Source organism: Delphinus delphis, chromosome 11 (assembly GCF_949987515.2).
Source record: "Delphinus delphis chromosome 11, mDelDel1.2, whole genome shotgun sequence".
Taxonomy (NCBI): Eukaryota; Metazoa; Chordata; class Mammalia; order Artiodactyla; family Delphinidae; genus Delphinus; species Delphinus delphis.
Genome location: NC_082693.1, coordinates 77,791,553 through 77,814,809, shown reverse-complemented (window position 1 = coordinate 77,814,809; position 23,257 = coordinate 77,791,553). Strand labels below are relative to the sequence as shown.

At 36.8% G+C, this 23,257-nt stretch overlaps 1 protein-coding gene across 1 annotated transcript in view; it reads left to right on the top strand.

The window, feature by feature from the left end:
- Positions 1–2,514: 2,514 nt before the first annotated feature.
- Positions 2,515–23,257, top strand: part of CDK17 (cyclin dependent kinase 17) — a 97,262-nt gene continuing 76,519 nt past the window's right edge. Inside the window, exon 1 of the mRNA XM_060025419.1 lies at positions 2,515–2,643. The gene's annotated coding sequence lies outside the window, so the exon portion shown is untranslated. The remainder of the gene's footprint in view (positions 2,644–23,257) is intronic.

Sequence of the window (23,257 nt, the reverse complement as noted above, 5' to 3'; positions counted from 1 at the left end):
ATGTGATCTTTTCTTGATTGAATCATTTACCAAGTTGATACAAAGAAAGAACCCTTTCAGCCTCTGCTGATAATCAAGCCTTTCCTGACCTCACCACCTATCCTGTCCCTCCCCTCAATTTCTTTTCCATTACTGTTTCATTTTCTTCATTAGATTTCTCATGATTATGAGTTATCTTATGAATTCCTTAAGTGAGTTACATGTTTATTGCTTGTTTCTACCACTAGCAAACAGTTCCAGGAGTGCTATACCTTGTCGGTCTTGTCCAATTCTGTATCTTCAGTGCCTAGAATGATGCTTGGCACATCAGGAGTACTCAGTAAATATTTTTTTGATGGAAAGAATAAATAGATCGATACAATCATCATCTAAGTTCTAATTATGAAGTCTTTATTATTGTAATAAAAGATGTAGGAAGAGGAAAAGGTCCTCTTTAGCAGCTTTAGATGAGGCAATTAGAACAATCTTTTGATTTCCCATGGAGTATTTCCGATATAATGATAGAAGGGGGAATTATTAATGTGAAACTCAGGATGCTATTTTGTAAACTCACTTGTATTATGATTTTTAACATTTACTAAGGGTCCAAAAAAAGACATACAATTATCTTTTAAAATAAGACAAGTATGTGAAAAATACTTGGCATATAAGTAGCTCTTATAAAAATATCCACTTTTCTGTCTTTCCAACTTTAAAAGATCTCTGAATGATGCTACTTCTTGCCATATTACAAAGTGCTTTGAATTGGAGAAATCTAAAAAGCATCAATTACAGTGTTTTTTGTTTTTTATTTTAAAGGAGAGCTTGTTATATATTTGTGTTCTTGTATGATAAGCAAGTATTAAATATGTGTAGAGCATAAATATTCCTAACTTATGGATTCTGGTAATTTTAGAGGTATGGGAGAAGTCTGATTGATTGTATGATTGTTGAATATTACAGTAGATACATTCAATTTTGTGCAAGAAAATAAGAGAAGTCATCAGGTATTATTTATAGGAGGAAAGGATTCACCCAGGAATCCAAGAAGATAATTGTCAGAAGTCCTTAGGACATAATGTGATTTGAAATTACATAAAAAATTTATTGTCTATTTCCAGGTATTACAATGGAAAAATATGCATATCTCACTTCACCAGGCCTTTTACGTGGTTTTAATTTTTTTTTTTTTTCTTGTTTAGGTTGTCTTCATCCAGTCTCCATTCTCTTTTTTTTTGGTCCTCGCATTATCTCCCTCTAGGGGTTTATGTTTGTGTTTACTTTATGCTTTTATCCTTTTTAGTGGAAAAAAGTGGGTCAGTATTACTTCAGTTTGTCTTCACTTTCACTCCACTGTTCATTCCTGAACTAGCCTTTAGCCTCTGGGATAGAAGAAAGTAAAAACATTGACAGAAACTGGGCCAACCTCTCGGGCGGCCCCCCTCCTCCAAGAAAACAAAACCTAACCAACTCTGCAACAGAAGTTCCTTTCTGATCTCATAGCACCTTCTATTTCCCTTCACATAAAGCTCAGATTTTTATTACAATTGCTTATGGAGTATTTTTCATCCCAGGGAGACTCTCCGTCCTCTGAGGACTTAGTATATTGTCAAGAACATAATATAAAGAAGTTTGTAGTTTAAATGAATAAATGCTGCCTGTGTGAGTGAATACTGCCCTGGTACCCACCCAGCCACCCACAATAAAGGAGAAAACTTGCAGCAATCAAGCTCAGGTGTGGGCCCTTTGACATCAACTTTCTAGAGAACCAGTAGAGAGCTGCGGCAATGGTATCTAAATTACATAATTACTTGGATAATTTAAGCAACAGTTTTTGTTTTGTCGGGGGGTGGAAGATGAAGGGGCTGAACTATTCAGATAATTTCTTCCCCAGTCGCCGTAGACAGGCACTGCCTAACCTTCTCACCCTTGCGGGGGTCTCTTCACCTCTCCCACCGCCCTCCAGCCACTCCAGAAGCCGGGCACGGGAGACTAAGGTCCTACATCTCGGGGTGGGGGTTTCCCGGGGATACCCCGCCCCGCCCTCTAGGCCCCGCCCCTTCCCCGTCGCCGCCGCCGGCAGGGGTCGCGCTGCCTGCGGCGAGCTGCTCAAGAGGGGGTGGGGGAAGCTGCCGCGGCCGGTCGCCTTTCTCCGCCGCCGCTGGTTGGATCATTTCAATAAAAGTGTTTTTTCTCTCTCGCTCGCTCTCCCCGGGGGAACAGGCGGAGGCGTCAGTCCGCAGCCGCCGAGTGAAAAAGCGACGCATACGCAGCGAGCGTCTCCTCAGCTTCGCACGGCCCGGCCCCAGAGAAGAAGGAGCCCGTGTCCGGCCGGGCCGCCGCAACCGGGCGTCGGCGCCTCACTCCCGCTGCGGCTCCTCCAAGGGGATTAGTGGGCCGCCTGCGCGGCTCGGCAGCCCGGGAGCCATGTTGTCCGGGGGGCTTGACAACGCGTGAGGGACCGGCGGCCCTTCCCGGAGGCTCGGACCCTCGGCGTGAGCTGGAAGGCTGCTGCGGCGGCGGAGGCCTGCGCCTCGGAGGCGCCTCGGGTCTGCCAGTCGCTGGGACCCGGACCTGCATCCGGTCGCCGCGGGCGTCGGAGGAGCCGCTTTCCTTGTGCGCCTCGCCTCGCCAACTCTCGGGACGCGGTCCCCGCACTTGCTGGTGAGTTGGCGGCTGGCGGCCGCTCGGGGCTTTCCCTGCTGCCCCGCCGACCCTGGGCTGAGAGCGGCCGGAGGGTGCTTGGGACTGGGGGCCGGGGCGGGCGGCTCAGGCCCGGCCGGGAGGTTGAGGAGGACGGCGCGGCGCAGGGGCTCGCTTGTGTTTGTCGCCCCGCGGGTCCACTTCGGACCCCGGTCGCCCGGGCATTTCCGGCCGTGGGGTGGGGTGTGAGTGTCTGACGCTTGGGCTCCTTCGCGAGAGGCGCCTCCAGCCGCCGCCGCCTCCGCGCTTGCTGCCGCTTTGGTCTCCGGGGGAGGCCGGTCTCCCCGCGAGGCCGAGGAGGGGAGGAGGCAGAAAGTCCCCCGAGACACAAAGGTCCCCTCGGCGGGGGTGGAGCTGCGAGGGCGGGCTGCGCAACTCCGAGGGGAAGGAAGGGGCGCAGGTCCGCGAGAGGTGGGAGAGGAAGCGGCGGTGGCCACCGCGTTTCCAGCTCCTTGGAGACGCCGGGGGTGTGCGTGGGTGGGGAGCGGGAGGAGGAGGGGCCCTCGCGTGAGGAGCCGGCCGAGACAAAGATCAGGGCAGCCTCCCGCTGGCGAGTCACACCCTTGAGTGTGGGTCAGAGCAGAGGTGGAGGGAATGTGGGAAACCCAAAGAACCGATGGGGAGGGGCACATGGGGCGGGGGGGGGGGCTGCCAAGTATTGTCGTCTCCGTCACAGTGGCTTTTCTCAGCGTTTTCGTGCCCGATGGTTTTGCTCCGCAATTCAGCTGGATAGCTCCAGATTCGCTCCCTCCCATCACCCCCTCCCTGCCACACTGACTCTCCTGTGGTTTTCCCCTCGTTCTCCCCGTACCTCTCACCGCTCCTTTTTGGGTAAGCAGTATTTTGCCTTCAGCTTGGGGAACGTTTGCTAATGACAGGATGTCTGAGCTTGTTCTGACCCTGAACTGCCTTGAACTCTCTCTTCCTCCCACCCTTTCCTTTCTGGGATCTTATAATGTCACATGGCCATTAACAATTAGCTTTTCTTCTGCAAAAATGGCAAAAGCACTTAGCTGAAATCCCTGGCGCTCCTTCTTTATATTAATGTGTCCACCAGAGACACGTCGTTGGTCATGGATTATCAGCTCTTATTAACCAAATTAACTTTTTAGATAAAAAAGTGGCAAATTTTGTTTTGAGTTTTGACTATTCCTAGGGTCAGCAAAGTGTATCCCTGGCAGCCGCTAGACCTTCTGTCACTTATCAGGAAATGCTTGACTTAGACAATTCTTTCCTCCAACTTTGCTGATTCTTTCTCGAGGCTTTGTTGAAGGATTTCTTTTAAAAGGCGCTTGCGTATAGAGTAACAAATCTGAGTTACTGTATTGTAGACTTATTTTTTTGGCTATTGGACAGAAGAAAATGAATGGGATTTAAGATCTTTGATGCCTTGAGTAAAGGAAAGCCTTCCTTGAAGGTAGAAATAAGGTTCAGCCACATTTTAAGAAAAAAATTTGCTAGCATTAATATTATTGATTTTGTTCAGTTCTTTTATGAGATTAAGTAGTTGGTTTATTTAATGTTGAGATGTTGCTTTGTTGATGAAGTCATTTCAGTCTTTGTAATCCTAGCACCTGCATACTTCCATAAACAACGGGTTGGAACAAAAGAAAAAAATGTGGCTATATTTAAGGAATATTCTTTTTTTTTTTTTTTTTATGAGCGAGATTGTTGGAATTAAAAGTGATAACCTTTTTGGTAAGTTATCTCATAGGTCAGGAGCACTAAAAGTTTGAGTGCTGGGCTTCAAAGAAAATAACTTAGTCATTGAATTTAAGCTGTTTTAAAATTACTGTGCAAATATAATTTATTATTGATTTTTTTAACAGCGAAAATAACATATTGGAATATGAATGGAAAGAAAAGTAAAGCCTGTTTGATGTTTGGGACATTACTGTTGATGTCATTGTAAGAACAGTCATGTCTTGCTGCTTATTGCCATTAAAATGTTGACACTGTAAAAATCGTGAACGGGATTTCAGTTTAGGGACCAGTCTCTGAATTGAGGGACTCCCTCAATTCTTTGTGAAATTAACAGGTCATACCATAAATAATCGATGTTTTATTTATTTATCGAAAGGTCATATTGAGGATACGCTGATTTTTTTTCCACTACATATTAATTAGTGTCTAATTAGATACCTGAAGTTTTATTCTCACTAGAAGGAAATCTACCAAAAAGTTAACAAAGATTTCTGGGTGGTGAGACTTATGGATGAATAAAAATACATTTCTTTATTTTTCAAATTTTCACATTACTTTTACAATCAGTAAAAAGAGTGTGTGAAGAATTAAAGTCTTGTTTAAAAGAAAAAAAGAATTAAAGTCTTGTTACTATCCTAATTTGCCTGTTACTTAAGCTTTTATAAAATGTGTAATTTATTCTCATCCTCGGATTCAGGCCCATTAAAGTCACTTTTAGTGTGAGGTATTTGAAATAGTGCAGCTTGTGAAATGTACTCTGGTTACCTGAAGGAAAAAAGAGATAGATAGTAAGGAAAGATGAAATTAGAATAATTAATTCTAATTAATTAATTAATTCAGTGTATGGTAGCGATCCAGTGTGGTAGCTTTGTACACCAGCAATCTTGTTCTAATAAGTCATTGGTTTTACTGAAATAGAAAAATTAAATTTTATCTTTTCTGTAGTACAAAATAGCTGTGTTGAATAAGATTTTAAAGTATATAAATGTTGATATATTTAGTTTTCAGTTACTTGTTTAGTCCTACGATTATGGTGGAAAGAGATGGCATATAAAATAATTTACTCTATCAAGGCTTTTATTTTTCCCCTTATTTTCAGTAATGTTTTTCTCCTTTTCCTTTATTGGTGAAATAGTACTAACTAAAAAACTGCAAATATTTTATTGTGAACAATGGAACTATAGTGGCTTCTGAGATGGATATTCAAAAGTGAAAATGATGATCCTTAATATAAAAAAATTTTCTATGAACACAAAATTTTTGCGGTGGTATTTTCTTTGTTATTGTCTAATAATACTGAATATTTATAGGGCATTACATTTTGAATCTTTATTACTGTTCTCTAGTCTTAATAAAAATAATAGCATCATGTCATGGCATTCATTTATATAGCTTTTATACTTCCATGATGTGTAATTACAATGAATGTATTGCTGTATTGTAGAAAAGAGACATTATATGTTAAATAGAGTATTTTATCTATTTCAAAAGTTGCCCCCTTTCATACATGTGAAGGAAAAATAGTTTTGAGTTCTTTGAATTTTGAATGTGTAATTTTTGCTTAAACTTTTAAATAGAAAAATTATTTTAAATGCATTTTGTAAACTGATTGTGGCATTTTGCATTTGAAATGATGAAGATAAACAGTAGGTTTATGGCATTTTTATATGTACTTCATATAGTATTTGTCAGGTAAAAAACTGCCTACAATAGAAAACCTGGTATAACTTGTGTTCAGCCTACAGTGTTGGCAATTTCTTTGACTGGTGATGAGAGGACCTATTAGACTGACTTTTTAAAAAAAATGTCTATGAGCCAAAAAGTCTTACTGTCACCAGTGAATTCTTTGTCATTATTTTGCTCCCAGGCTTTTTTTTTTTTTTTTTCAACTTTTTATTTTGTATTGGAGTATAGCCAATTAACAATGTTGTGATAGTTTCAGGTGCACAGCAAAGGGACTCAGCCATATATATACATGTATCCATTCTCCCCCAGACTCCGCTCCCATCCTGGCTGCCACATAACATTGAGCAGAGTTCCCTGTGCTATACAGTAGGTCCTTCTTGGTTATCCTTTTTAAATATAGCAGTGTGTACATGTCAATCCTAGACTCCCTAACTGTCCCTTCCCGTTGTCAGCTACTTTGATATCTGCAAAATATTTGACCTGAAAAGAGGAATTGCCAAGGACCAGAAAAATGTATTGAATGTATTTGAGTGTCGGTTACCTTTCCTAGCCTGTTTTCCTCTCTCTTTTGGCCAGCTTGGAAAATCAGTAGACGTCTATGCGTAAATCTAACAGGTGGGGTGCCTACTATAAATAACGTTATGTTCTGCAGTAACATATAATATTGAATATGGTATTTAAGGAGTAGATTTATAAATCCATGACATTCTGCAGTAACATATGATATTGAATACTGTATTTAAGGAGGTAGATTTATAAATCCATGACATATCGGGGTAAGCGAAAATTGCCTTTATTTTGATTTTTTTAATGTGTTAAAATTAGTTCACATTATTTGAGCATGTGTCATAAAAGGGAAGATAGCGCCAGATACATACTGTGTAGATTGCTTCAGTGTTGGGGAAAAATTTGCCTTAAGGTAGATAAAAGCTATGTCTATATTTATACAGGTATAAGTACTTACTGGTTTTTGGTTTGGTATTGCATATTTTAATTAACTAAAGTGTAATTTTGATCTTTGAAGTTGTACACTTCATATGTGGCTATGTATCACTGAAAAATGGAAATACCAGACCAAATTGTACATTTTTGTCATTTTTTATATTAAAAACTGATTCTTATATAAATTGCATATTAGTATTGTTATTATCTCTTATTCAGATTTAAAAAACAGAACATGTTATTGACTTGACCTAAGAGTAGTCCATTAAAGTGAAAAACAATGAAAGAAGGTTTGCTTTCTTTCGTTTGTGGTAAGAGTTTAAAAGGTTAACAAAATCTCTTTTTAATAGCACATTTAAAAAAATAAATTTATTTTATTTTATTTTTGACTGCGTTGGGTCCTGCGTTGGGTCCTGCGTTGGGTCCTCGCTGAGCACGGGCTTTCTCTAGTTTCAGCGAGCGGGGGCCACCCCTCGCCACAGTGCACTGGCCTCTCATTGCGGTGGCCTCTCTTGTGGAGCACGGGCTCAGTAGTTGTGGCTCGCTGGCTCTAGAGCACAGGCCCAGCATTTGTGGCGCACGGGCCTAATCGCTCCGCGGCATGTGGGATCCTCCCGGACCTGGGCTGGAACTCGTGTCCCTTGCATTGGCAGGCGGATTCCCAGCTACTGTGCCACCAGGGAAGCCCTAATAGCACATTCTTGTTAGTGTAAATACTTTCAAGAATACTCTAAATTTTGTATGCATATTTGTAAACAATGGGGAAAGGACCCAAGAATAATTTTTCTTTCACTATATTCATTACTAACTCACTTTGGTCTTATCATATATTTAATCCTGCTATTTTTACAGTTGATGGTTAATATTTGTTACTAGTGTGTGTTAATGTTAAATGATATAAACAAAAGTTGGTTAAAATTGGTATTAATACTTGTGAAAAATTATCAGGTAACAACACTGAAGCTCTTACTCCAAATTTAGAGGCATTATCCTTTAAATTAGTTAATACATATTTTTAAGTATTTTATAAAATAAACTTTTGAAGTATAATATACTTCCAGGTTTTAATATTTTAATTACTGATTTGTATTGCTGTTTCTGGTGAGAAGGAAGCTTTTTGTTGATTTTTTTTTTTCTTTTTGTTGATTTTTGAAGTAAGTTTTGGATTCCTTAAGCAGACGTTAGTCCCTTGAGCCCATCTTACTGAATTATTTTTAAGAAATGATTTTTTATCTGTGGCTTTATTATACTTAATAAATATGCATTTTTCAGTTAATTCAGAGATGTAATCAGTAAGTACCTTTAAAGCATTTGTCATGTCCTCAGCATTGTGTTAGTCATTGTACGTTATAAAAATATACTTTAATGGGTAGAAATAATGGCAACATTGGTTGTCTGGAATGTTCTGTCCTTGGCCCCTCTTCTCATGTTTTACATGATCCCTGGGCATTCTCATCTGTATTTAGTGCTTTGTTCTTATCACCTATATGCTGATGATCTTCATATCTTTATTTCTAATCCAGACCTCTTTTTCTTAGTTCTTTTCTAGCTGTCTCCCAGATATTATTGCCTCTTGGCACTCCCTTACCAGAGCTGAACTCTTTTATTACCCCCCTACCTCTATTCCCAGCCACAGTGAATGCGCCACCATCAGCCTAGTCACTTAAGCCAAAACCTTTGGCAGCTTCTTATGTTTTTCTGTCATGCTCTTCTCCCTCTAGTCCAGTCAGTCACACCCAATCTTGTTAATTTTATTTCCTAAACATCTTTTAGATTTATCTTTTTCTGTTGCCACTTTCACATGTCAGGATTTTGGAATGCCTCATCTGAATTACTACTTCCAGTTTTACCCTATTTTAATCTAACAGTTATTCATTCTTACTTTATATATGTCTTTTTTTAAAAAGTATAGCTGATTTACAATATTGTGTTAGTTTCAGGTGTACAGTGAAGTGATTCAATTATATATATACTTTTTAAGATTCTTTTCCATTATAGGTTATTACAAGATATTGAATGTAGTTCCCTGTGCTATACAGTAAATCCTTGTTGTTTATCTCTTTTATATATAGTAGTATCTGTTAATCCCATACTCCTAATTTATCTACCCCCCCTTTCCTCTTTGGTAACCGTAAGTTTGTTTTTTATGTCTGAATCTGCTTCTGTTTTATAAATAAATTGATTTGTATTATTTTTTAGATTCCACACATAAGTGCTACAAAAGAATATTGGTCTTTTCTCTGACTGACTTCACTCAGTGTGGTAATCTCTAGGTCCATCCATGTTGCTGCAAATGGCAATATTTCATTCTTTCTTTATGGTTGAGTAATATTCCATTGTACATATATACCACATCTTCTTTATTCATTCATCTGTTGATGGTTTGTGTCTGTCTTTTTATCCCTCTGTTCTTTTTTCCTTCCATCCATCCGTCCATCCATCTGTGCATCCATGTCTGAAGTGCATGCCTCCTCTATACCATCACTGTGGTCAGTGCTAGAATCAAAGATGAGGAAACTGGTGTGTTGATATTACAGTGCTGTGACAGTTGGAGGGAAATTCTCATTTTTGAGGACAAATGTCACTTCCTCTGAAGTCTTCTTTGATCCATTCTGGCAGAGTTATGGTGATTCTGCTATAGCATTTATGTCTACTATAGTACTTAATATTGTATTGTAATTAATTATTTACAAATCATCTACCCTTTTGTCTGGCTTTGTGCTACAGAGGGGCCATGCTTTTTAAATGTTGGTATTTCCCCCATATTATGTATTGTTTAATTGAGTGAGTGAAGTGATGGAATTAGGAGAAACAACACTGAATTAGTAAGTTAGGGTCAGATTAGTTATGACCTAGAAAGGGTCAAGAATTAATTTTGATACAGTAGAAAATAAAAAGCCATTAAAAGTTTTGAGTGTTGGTGCTACATGTAGGCCATGTAGGCTGTGTTTGTATGAGAGTAATTTGGATGCAGTTGGTAGGCCAATTTGGAGGGGCAATAATTTGGTATCACTGGGCCTTTTTAACTACTCGTGAGCTGTACTAACTTGTTAGTGAAAATGGAGAGAAAAGGGCTGTAATCTTCAAAGATTGTTATCTTTTAGACAAATTAGAATCTAAAATTACAATATATGTAAATAAAATATCTATTTCTAAAGGTCTAAAAACATTGGTCAATATCAAGAGTAAGATTTGGATAAAATTTCATCCTTAATGAAATCCAGCTGTTTAACTGTATAGTACTAGACTTAAATTCATTAAAATAAAATACAGAATTGCATTCCAGAACTGCATTTAATGTCATTCCTGTTACCCTGATAGTTATGTATACAGTTGACCAGGAGATATGTTTTCACTGGAATTACTGTAATTAAATAAAAACTGCTTTATGGTCTACTTTTAAAATTAAAGACATTTTATTTAGGTTTTTATCAGTAAAATTGAGTTTTAAATTATATCTCTGATATAGTAAGTGTGTGATTAAAAACTAGATTCATTGGAGAAATCAGATTTACTTGAGAAATCAGATAATAATGCTTCCCCAAGTAATAACTGATAACTATGTGATCTTGAGCTAGTTACTTAAACTCTTAAGGGTCAGTTTCTTCTATAAAATTGGGAATGACAGAACCTACTTCATAGGGCTGTAGAAATTAAATGATATGTATAAAGCACTTTGCAAAGTACCTTGCACCTAGTGAGCACTCACAGTTAGCAATTATTTTTATCACTCTGTATTATAGCGGGGAAAACTTGGTTATGGTACTAGAATTGTTTTGCAGATCCATTCCTTCAGGTTGATGAATGTCTAAATAAGTGGTTCACAAGGGCAATTGAATCAAAATAATCTCTGGCTTTTTAAACCGTACATACCTCCTGGATTTTCTAATATGCCTCTCCCACCAAATTTGAGAATCAGTGTGTTAGTGAGTTAGTGTTACTAATGGGTGTATGTTGTACCCTGTAGGTATATTGGCAGGAAGGGAATAGTATAGACTAGTGGACTAAATAATTTAGGATATTCATTGTTGTTTCTTATCTAATGATCATTAGGGATAAAACTGTTGTAATCTTCCTGATGAACACATTGATAAGCTTTTCCTTAGGGCCAAATTTTTCGTGTAACCATTTGCTCTGTTTCCCTTCTTCAGGCTTGTGCTATACCATTTCTTTGACATCTTAACAGTTTAGGCAATATTTGCTTTCCTTCTTAATGACTTTTGTATGTGACTCAGCTTTTCTGAAGTCAAAATAGAATAACAGGTAATACAACTTATCCATCAAGAGAAGAAACTGGTTTGGTTTTTCCCTTTGTCATAAAATCTGCTTAGATGTTTACTGTTTATTATTGTTTTTGTTTATTATCTTATGTTCTTATAGGTCAGTGGCCTTAACCTGAGCTTCAGAAGCACTCTTGTTGATTTAAAAAAAGAAAAAAGAAAAGCTAGAAGCCTGTGTGAGTGTGTGTGTGAGTGTGTGTGTGTGTGTGTGTGTGTGTGTGTGTGTGTGTGTGTGTAAAATCTCAAGCTCTGTCCCAGAGCAACTGAATTGGATACTCTGGGTTTGGGTTTTTTTTAAAACATTCCAAGTAATTCTTGAGTTTTAGAGTCATTGTTCTAGGATTTAAATTTAAAGTAAAGGCAAAATGATTAAAACTTTCATCATTCCATCCTAATTTTTCTCCCTTTCTATTCTATTTTGGATTTGCTAGTTTAATCATGTTTGGGGGGAAGTTTTCTTAAGTTGATGTATAAAAGTCTTCTGTTCCACTTATTTACTTTTCCCTTTAATGAATGTTTTTGTCTTGCTTTTTTAGTTTGTTTTGTTAAAAGGTAAACTGAGGCACATTAAAATTTTCAACTTTATTTGAGCGTACATTGATTTGAATCAGGCAGAGCCAAGCCAAAGGTGGTTAGGAGTGCTCCACCAACAGGAGCTAGGGTGGAGGTTTTCATAGAGAAGGCGTGGAAGCGAAGCAAGGAAGTTATTTGATTGGCTATAGCTTAAGTGGTTACCTTATTTAGGAAAGCCTAGTTGGTTGGTTGTGATTGCTGGTTCTTAAGTATCATTTCTTCAGATTCAAGTGTATTGAGTGTAGCTTAGGTTTTGGTTTGTTTACTGCCACCTCAGTCTAATGCCCTTCTTGTTTAATTACTTTAGTTTCTTATCAGTGTCTTACTGTTTTCTGTCTTTATGATCTCAATTATTATGTTTTAAAAATTACCTTTCAAATATAAGAACATAAAATAATGTAGAAAATAGACTATAATCTAAATTTCCAGTGTGTCTTTTTGCAAATGTACGTAAATGTATTTTATTTTGGAGGTTTTTCCATATCTAAAGATCTTCCTTTATTTTTAATAGTTGTAGTACTTTTGTTGGATATATGATCACTCAGTCCTGTGTGGATCTTTGGGTTGTTACCTATTCTTTTGCTATTACTTTGCCAAATGAACAACATATACATACAACATTTGCATAAACAAATGCGTGATTTAGATTCCAAGAACAAGGATTTCCCTAAAATTCATATGTTGAAACCTAATCCCCAGTGTAGTGGTATTTGGAGGTGGGACCTTTGGGAGATGCTTATGCCATGAAAGTGGAGCCCTCATGAATAGACCTAAGAGAGATCCCTTTCCCCTTCTGCTGTGTGAGGACACAGTGAGAAGGCAGTCTGTGAACTAGAAAGTGGGCTCTCACCAAGTACTGAATCTGCAGTGGCCTTAATCTTGGACTTCCCAGCCTATAGAACTGTGAGAAATAAATTTCTGTTGTTTATAAGCCACCTAGCCTAAGGTATTTTGTTATAGCAGGCCCAACAGACTGAGAAAGTTAACTTCAGCAATCATAAATTATGTCAATAGTATGATGTGATGAGAATAGCACTTCACCTCTATGGTCTTCCTCCCCCAAAATTATAACCCCAGTCTAATCATGAAAAAAACATCAGACAAATCTCAGTTGAGGGATATTCTACAAAACAGCTGAACAGTACTCTTCAAAACTGTCAAGGTCATCTAAAACAGGGAAAGTCTGAGAAACTCACAGCCAAAAGGAGCCTAAGAAGATGATTATACTGTAATGTGGTATACTCCATGGGATCCTGGAACAGAAAAAGGACATTAGATAAAAACTAATGAAATCTAAAGGAATGACTTTAGTTAAATATATCAGTTTTCGGTCAATAATTGTGACAAATGTACCATACTAATAAAAGATCTTAATAGCAGAAACTAGGTGTGTGGTGTAGGGAAACTGTACTGTCTTTGAAATTTTTCTGTAAATCTAAAACGATTATAAAATAAAACATTTATTTAAAAAAAAAGATAGGGGCTTCTGTAATTCTGTTATAGCCAAATTACCTTTTTTTACTACTACCTGAATGTATGAGAGGCTTGTTTTCTTATAGCCTCACCAGCTGAATGTGTTGTCAAACTTCTGGAATTTTGTCGGTTTCATAGATGAGAACTGGTGTAACTCAGACTATTGTGTTTCTCTCATTATGAATGACATAGAGTATTTTTTTTTATATGTTTAATGGGCATTTTACTTATTTTCCCTTTCTGTGAACTCTCATGTTCTTTATTTTTCTATTTGGTTGCTGGCCTTTTTTTTCTTGATTTCAGGATTTCTCTATAGGGAGATGAGCCCTTTATTTGTGATATGGGTTGCAAATATATGTTTAGATTCTTTGATATTTTTTCACACAAGTTTTTTCCTTTTTTATATGGTAATTTTTTAATGTTTCTGGATTTTGAAATATAGTTGGAAAAGTCTTCCCCACTCCAAGATTATAAAGGAATTCATCCAAATTTTCTTCCAGTACTTGTGGTTTCCTTTTTTACACTTAGATCTTAAAATTTGAATTCTTCAGTTCCTCCCAATCATTGAGGCATTTTAAATGCTTAACCTTTTCTTTCAAATTACTCCTGTGTAAGCATGCCTGTGGTCTTACACGTACCTTAAATGATTTATAGTAGAAGAAATGTTTATACATTTACTTTTGGTGGATATGAAGCTTTAACTTTCTAGAAAATGTATTAAGCATTTCATTGTATCTTAATTCCAAATCATAGTTTAAAAATAATTTTAAAGTAATGAAGACTCCTTTAAAGTTTGTTTTCACTGTTATACTGTAGTATATTTAGCAGTATTTTTTCTTCTAGATTATTAGCATTGTGGATTATTCATATATTAATTTAGTTTTTTCCCCATCCTGTTTCTCCTAAGATTACGGTTTAGATTATTAAACCCCTCTGTGATTTATCTTCCATCTTCCTTAGAACTCCTCACTGGTTTTATGGCCCCTTTGATATTAGTAATCTCTTTATTTGGTATTATTTAGAAATTTAATTAGCAGGCCAGTTAGCTGTTTTAACTCATTAAGAAGCTGGAAGCAATAGTGTCAGCAGATGTTGCCTAACGTAGGGTGCTGATTTCTTATAACATTTTATAAAGGTTTCATAGTTTCCTCGCACTACTTGTGATGAACTATTATTGCTGAACTGAATCTTAAGACATTTGAGAAACTATCTGATAGTGCTGTGGAATGTTGGCTCCTAGAAAATACTACCCAAAATAACATGGTGAGTTTATTGCTTATTGTAGTAAAGGAGAACACCACCTTTCCTGAGTTGGTAGGATCTGCTGGGGGAAGAGGAGGGGTACGTGTATGGGTGAAAAGAAGAGCAAAGTTAGGAGGGAGAGTGAAGTTGGGATATTTACTGAGGATTTGGAATCTTTAATGCAGGTATTTCAGTGCAGGAGCTTGATTAGAATTAGTAGGGATCATGTAATAGTTTAGGATTGATAGACGTAGCAAAACAAGGGTTTTAAGGTGAGATTTTTTCAGAGTTTTGGAAAGTGAACAATCATTTGCTGCTATTTATTGAAAAGTTGAATAGTCTGATGTTGGTTTATATGGGGTTTTGGGGAAGTTCCTGGAATGAACAATGAAGTTATTTGCAATTCTTATCTGCCTGGGCAAGAGTTTCCTGGAATAGTGAAGTCTTGTTGTTGAAGACAGCTGAATAGTGATGCTAATGTAGACTGTAAACTCTGGGTGCAGATGGTTTTAGTTCTCAGTGCCCATTCAGAACCACAATAAGTTTGAAAATGTATTTATAAAAAGTCTAATTCTCAGGCCCGTCTACAAAGACAATACATTCTGTTGGTGAGGGGTTTGACATTGAAATTTTTTCGCCTGAGGAATGAAGCCTAGTAGGTAGTTGGATATATATTTCTGCAGCTCAGAAAAAAGAGTAAAGTATCAGACTGGAAATTTGGGAGTTACTCTTTAGATTGAACTTGTGTGCCTAGGTGACTTTGCCTTAGGAGGAAGCATAGTAAGAAGAAATCTACTTGGGCCTTAATAGTGCTTAATGGCTATAGTGTGTGTGTGTGTGTGTGTGTGTGAGAGAGAGAGAGAGGGAGAGAGAGGGAGGGAGAGGGAGGGAGAGGGAGGGAGAGGGAGAGGAGTGGAGAGGAGGAGGAGGGAGGGAGGGAATACATTCCTCCTACAGAGGAGTGGCCAGAGAGGTAGAAAAAACCCAGGATATTGTTTTGTGATCTCTGGAGGTGTGGCTGTAAAGTTGGGGGGTCAGTACACAAAAGCTTTTTGTGCCTAAATGGAGGAAGATCTATTGGCCCCAGTGATGAATTTTCACTCAACAGTTCTGTGAATGTACGAAATATAGATTGTTCACAGAACTATTTGTTCTGTCATGATATTCTTCACGTAAGAATTGCCTAGTGGGCAATTCTGTTTGCAGGGTAGGTATTTGAAATTAAGAATATTTTCTTAGAAGTAATTTTACCGTCTTGCTCCCACATGACCCCATAGAAGTTACTTGATCTCTCATTTTGACTGTGATTGAGGAAGGGAGGTCATTGGTGTGTAGCCTGCAATTTTGTATACAGTACGTATATTTGCTGTTCATAATTTGGGAGGAAGTTACGTTTGTTGAATGCCTACTATGTGCTAGACACAATATATATACAATCTAATCTATATCTCACATTCTTTTGAGGTAGTTGTTAATTCCCTTCTTCAAAGAGGAAACTAAGGTTGGCTTTCTCAGTGTTCTTCTCACTCTCCCCAGTGTCTGTATGAAGGAAAAAGGATTTGAACCTGTGTTAGACATACTCTCACTTTCTACTACACCAAGTGGACTTCCTGTATACTATACACCCTTCATCAACCAGTGCCAAACATGTATGTAATTAACATTTTACCACAGGTATGAATTAAATGTAGGAACATTTTACCGCTCAGCTTTTGAGATCAAGACTGAATGAATAGGTAGTAAGCAATAACAAAGCAGAGAGGATCGAGGCCCTTATTATACTCAAGCTTTGATTAACTAGAATCCATTTAATTCCACTTAAGGGAGATACTCAGGTATTGTCAGAATTCCAGTTAATTTCAGGTATTACTGTTTAAAAATATTTTTCTGTATCCTCATAGGTAACCTTTCTTTGAACCTTTTTTTTTTCATTTTTCTTAAAAGGTACATTTTACTCTCTTCTTTCTTCCGTTGTGTTAATCTAATTTAGTTCTTTGCTTTTCTTGTTTCTAGTATGCAAAGATTTCCTAAATAAGTAGAATTAGTAGAATAAAAAATGCTAGAGATAAATACGAAAACTTTTGGAAAATACCAAAGTTGTAGCTGTGGAGTTTAGTCAGGTACAAATTGTCTTCTTAATCTTTTGATTGAAATCTTACAACCTGGCCTCTACTATAGATCTTATAAAGTCAATTAAGTGTACTTGTGAATTGGCTTGTTATGCTCCCTCCCTCTTAGGATTGGTATGTGAGCAGTTTCTAATTTTCCATTTAGCAAGTAATGTGGTGTAGAGGGTTAAGTTTTTGGTTTTTTGTTGGTTTTGTTTTTCTCCAGAATCGCAAGAAGGCTTTTCTGAAGGTGATGATAGTTTTAAAAATTTGAGATCAACTGATACATGATTCAGCCTTTAGGAAGATCTCTTTTGAGGGTATTTACTATATCATCAAAACTAACCACTTTTAAGAGTTTTTTTCCCCCCTTAAACAGCCCTTCCTTCCCCAAAGAAAAACTTTACCAGAAGGTCAAAGAATGCTGGCATTTTTAATGCCACTGTTGCTGAGGAAAGTTGGCCATTATCCAGTAGAATCTGTCTTATGAAAGCTTTAATAAAGTGTTAGTTTTTTTAAAATGTGAAATATTATTGTGTCACAAGTTACAGAATGACAGAATAGCACATTCGGTTATGTAGTTCAGATGTTTATTGGAGAGAAAGGCTAGAAAGTTGCCTACACACTTTGTTTTTTTAAACATCAGAAACAAGTTCATATTTATCTTATGCCAAGTATGCTAAGAACATTCTGAGTGAAACCTACACGGATATTTAGAAAGTAGGAGATTTTGTGAAATTTGTACTTTGACAACATGTAAAGACTACATAATTTTTTATTTGGTAATTGAAAAATATGTTGTGTGATTTATTATTTTTGAAGGAAATTGAAGTTTTATTCTTACAGTAGCCATAAGAATGTGACCTTTTAAATATCTAAACATATATTTTACATAATTCTTCTCCTAAAATGCTTTTAAAATTTCCTGCTGTTGGAGTTAGGAGGTGGTTGAAAGAGTGAATGATTAGCTGAGCCTTACAGGATGTCTTTACATTAGTGAGGTCATTATGTGTCACCATGTGGTGAAGTCTGACCTTTTCAGTTTTACCGGTTGACATTCCTTCAGTTTATTTTAAGGTGATGTGGTATTACAGAATCTTTTATGTAATTTAGGTATAAAATATAGTGTTAATTTAGAAATGTACAGTGAAGTAATCTGGATTGATACAACAAGTTTTTTTTTTTTTTGATATGAGTGTTGTGATGAGGGTAAGGAGGAACACAAAGATTTTTAAAAATGTTTCTGTTGTTAAGCAATTTGTAATATGGTGAAACTCAGGAACTTTCCATTTACATAGCCCACTTATCCTGGTGAGTAAATCAGTTTAGAAGACCAGATTTTAGATCTGAGGATTGGTTGAGCATAGCTTTTTAGATCAGTGGCTTTTCAACCTTTTTGGTCTCAAGTCAAAAAAATGCTTTAATTTTTACATTAATTTTAATATCTGCTTACTTAAAAATAGCAAGCATTAAAAATTAACATAAATATTTTAAAATGAAAAATATTAAAAAAATATGGTGAGAAGGGTAGCATTGTTTTATATATTTGCAAATCTCTTTAATGTCTGTCTCAATAGAAGACAGCTGGCTTCTCACAACTTTTGTGTTTCACTCTGTTGCAGTATTCTGTGAAATGTAGTCTGGAAAACTCCACTTTATACTCGTGAGAGAAAAGTAAAAAAGGCAATTAAGTTTTTAGTATTATAAAAATAATTTTGACCTGAGGAACCCCCCACCCCCACCTTTAAAGATTCCACAGACTATACTTGGAGAACCTCTGCTTTAGAGCAAAATGGAATTGGATCCTAATCCTGCCCTTGATCATTCTCTCTCAATTGGATATTCTTAGGGGCTATGTCTATTAAGCTGTAGTAACTCACTGAATTCTATTTCTCAAATCTATTCCTGGCTGTCTTCTTCTATGAATAGCCTTGGAGCTGTAGGTTTTGATTCTTATATTCCCTTACCTCTTTTGGAAATGACAAGGCTTACTAGCTATATGGTCTTGGGCAGATTCATTAACATTTTTGAGTCTGTTTTTCTCATTTGCAGAAATGGGCAGAGCAATACGTACCAACTCATAAGTCTTTCATGGAAATCAAATTATAATAGATGATTAAAGTTATATACAGTTGCTAATAAAATCTTATAGAGCTTAGCAAAAAAACCGCTACCTGAGGTATGCTCTAATTTTGGATCCTCTCTTTTTTTATAAGTTACTCTAGAGAGTGACTTATTTTTTTAACTACTCTCCTTTCTGTCTTGTCCAGCACTTATCTGGACCTTCCTTCTTAGAGCTAGGTCCTACGCAAGGAAACGGGATTTAAAAACACAAACAGCGAAACATCCTTCTTTCTCTGAAAGTTTTCTTAATTTTGTACTTAAACTAGTTAGAAACAAATAGGAACATGCTATATAAACGATGTACAATATATGATTATGAGAGCATAGTGTAGGGAATACTCTGTTCTGTCTAGGTAGAAGTAGAATAAGGAAAGGAAAAAGGATTAGTACGCGCCTTATTTCTCAAAAACTGGTTTTTGTAACTCCTAGAAGAAATAAAAACTGTTAAGCACCCAGCCAATTCATGTTTATTGAGTGAAGCAGTGTGTTAAACCCTATTCTGGGTGATATTAGTTAAGAGCATGGACTAGGTAGGGTCTTACACTGTTTGAATTCCAACTGGCTCTTCCTTTTACTAGCTGTAACCTTGAGTGAGTTTTACTCTTCAGTGACTGAGTTTCTTTAGATATGTAAAATGGGGATAACTTAATATTATAGGATTACTGTGGTAGTTAAAAGGAGTTAATGTAAATAAAGCACTAGAACAGATTGGCACATCATATTATTAACTACTTTTCCTATTACATAAAATTGGGAAAAGACATTTCCTTGATAATATTAACTTCTAGTAGTCTCACAGAGATCTTTTATTTTAAAAGGATTGCTGAAAAATTGTATAATGTGAAAGGTTAATTTTGTCTTTTTTCATTTTCTTGTTATTGTTATTTAAAGCACATTTTATTACTTAGACTTGCACAAGAGGAGAAAATTGATAAAAGGCCAGATCTCATAACAGTTAAAATATATTTTACTTAAATTTACATTAATAATCTTAGGTACTTTTTCCCATTGAATTTATTATAGACGCCTTCTTACATGATGTTGCTAGAGAAACTAATGTGTAAAGAAGTACTTAAACTTAAATCTCACTTGCTGAGAGAAAAACTGTTCATTAGTACCACGGGGTACTAGTCATTTTCTGTACATTTCTAATCATTTGCCAGTGTATAGGGACATAAACTTGTGAGTTACCTGGTTAACTTTACAAACAGAATTGCTCATAAATCTAATGTTGAGATTGGTTTACTTGAACAGATCTTTTGATGTGGTAAATTAAATTTTGGATCAAAACCAGTGTCGGGTTGAGCAGTAAGCTATAACAATTATTGCATTCTAGGACAGTGATTATTAAGAGGTAAGAGTCATTTGAGCAATCAGTGAAAATCATTATTAAATTTAATCCCTTCTGCTTACAGAAATAATAGAAAAAGAATAGAAACCTTTCTCCTTTCCTGTTTCTGAGGATGTCAAAGAGATAGTAATGCTAGTGAAATGTGTACATGGAAGGCAAATACACATCAGCGCTCCAGGAAAAGCTTAATTGGTGTTACATGCTTAAAACAAGAGACCTATACTGCCACTTTTTAATTTCCAGATAAAAAATCAAGTTTGAGTGTCAGAAAAATAAAGTCTTATTTTCTCCTTGGTGAAAGAAGCCATATTTTTGGAAGCAATTGGAACCACAAAGGAGTCTATTTTGGACTCCAGGCACTTAAAAAAAAATCTACTAAATTGAACATGCTCACTCACTGTAATTAAATGATAACCCCCCCATGTTTGAATAAAGTTAGAGTAAAATACATTCTGGGGTTCAGTAATAATGAATTCATACCCATTTTACTGTCTCTTACTACTCATGAGTTCTGGAGAGCCTTGGTGAGTGCTGTTAGGTTTTCTTTCCTATTGATTGTTTGCATACCTGATGACTTGGATTTTAATCACATATTCAGCCTGCTGTTATGGAAGCAATCATATAAATGAACATGTACTCAAGTGCCTAGGAGCTCAAAGCATGATAAAAACAAGAATTGATTTTTCAAGCATCAGGTCAAATTCTGTAATAAATATTTATTTTTAATTTCTATATAAAATAATCAAATCTTAGCTGATATCCACATATTTCAAACAATATCTGTTGTAAGAATGAAATAAGAAAAAGTTTCTCATAATGGAATTTAACCTTATTTTTTAGAAAAGAAATCACATTCACAGAGATGGGCTGATAAGATTGTGCAATAAAATTTTTGTTTATAATACTGAGTTTGGTTCTTTCCTTTTCTCTGGTTAAATTCTTTTCCAGTTTAAGAATGTTTTTTAAAATTGTGTAGAAATTTTATTACAGTGTGTCAGCACTCCATTTAGAAAGTTCAGATCATCCACCTATACTGCAGTTAATTTGCTCCATTTAAAGAATTTTGGATGAGATGATTGCATGCTTGCAGAGACATCTGTGTGCAGCGTTTAAGAAGGCAGGTGAGGGGCTTCCCTGGTGGCGCAGTGGTTGAGAGTCCGCCTGCCGATGCAGGGAACATGGGTTTGTGGCCAACGGGAGAGGCCACAACAGTGAGAGGCCCGCATACCTAAAAAAAAAAAAAAAAAGGCAGGTGAGGGTGTGGTAGAAGCTCTGACTGATTTGTGGCCTTCAGTCCCTGTGTAAGACTACTGACTGATGGTCATGGCATGTTCAGTAGTAACTGATGACTAGTAGGCTTTTCTTTAGTTTGACCGTACATTCTTTTCCTACCAGTTGTATGCCAGCTTTACTTGTAATTACATAATGTAATCAAATATTACCTGAACCAATAAAATATCAGTGTATAAGGAGAGTTATTTCTGTGAAAACTTTGGAAAGACTTGATAAAGGCAGGTTGCTAAAAAAAAAAAAAATCTGTGGAACTAGATGTAAGGAAGACAACTAAAAGCCTGGAAGGGTGATACAAATCTAGAAGTTTGGCTTTACAGGTGTTTTCAACTTTTCCCTTCAATTTAAAAACAATTGACTAGAAATGGTAGAGTCTTTATTGGCACATGGGTTTATGTAAGAAATTCTGTCGTGGCCTTTGTTTTACAGCAGAAGATTGGTAAGCACATTTGAATGTTTTAAGTTAAAATGCGTAGGTAATTTTTTCTCTTTTTTTGTGATTCATTGAATTACTTGATTAGTGGACTGGTCCTTAGGTGGTTCACCAATTGTGTTTAGTGACTATACCATTCTATCTCAGACATTTTTCTTGAACTCTGACTTGAAAGTTAGTAGTAGGATTGAAGCATATTTTCAAACTTTAACATGGATTTTGTAGTAAAATTGGAATATTCTGTGATTCCATAGTTAATACCACTTGTGGTTATAACAGTGGTCATAAAATTTTGTATTCAAGCTGTGTCCTTTAACAAGACTTTGTATTAGTTACCTAGGTTTGGAAACCCTCTTATGCTCCTTTCTAGCCTTGGTTGCCCCTTTTTAAAAAACACAGAATGGCTTCCTTTTGAATTTCCTCTTCCAAGGAATCAGCTGATGCTTCTACGGCTGACTCTTGAGCCAGTATAATGGTTTCATACAGAGGTGTCAAAATATTTCATTTTCTGGTGGCTGTTAGATTAAAATGTGGAACAGTTCAATAATTATAGGTTACTTGGAAAATTAAAAGGAGGATATTTCCTATTTATGTTTATTTTACTTCTTATCTCAGGGAGCTAAAAATACCTTTTAAGAATTAATGTCAACAGCATCGGACTGCACTTGAATCTTAGGAGGCACAGTGCCCGGAGAGGGCCCCAAAGCTGTTTTGCTGGCTGCCTACTCTGGAGCAGCTGACTAACCAGCTGCAGAGCACATTGATCTGGTCATAATTGCTTTCATCCTGGAGCAGAGCAAGTTAACACAATTTAAATCAAGAGCCACATTAGAGGATCCTGACCTCAGGATAACCTCTCATTTCCTACCTTTGAGAGAGGGAACAATTCCAGTCACTTCCCTAACTTCTAGCCACAAAATAGCTTGGGAACATATAGCCACATCTAAAGATTGTGATCTCTTGACTTTTTTTTATACTTTATACAGGTGGATTCAGAACAGTAAAAGGAACAAGTCTTAATGTAGTATTGTTAGTTGAATAGAGAAATAATCCCTCCCCTCCTCTACTCATTTTTTTCCTATTGAAATGTCCTAGACCATTCCTATAGAAGCAGTATAGATAAAATAGACCTGAGACTGTGTTTTGTAAGCCTGCCTTTTTCCTAAAAAAGCCACCAGAGTGTGACAACTCTCTTGTCTGTGTTAGATAGCAGACCAGTGTTTCTTGATGTATACATTTTTGGACCACTGCTTTCTTTTGATAAATCTGGGCCTCCCATTATTCTCTGAATACTCATACCAGTCACTGTAGAGGTTTTATTGAGCTTTATTTTCTAGAGGTTTCAGTTGTATGCTGTGACTCACATGAC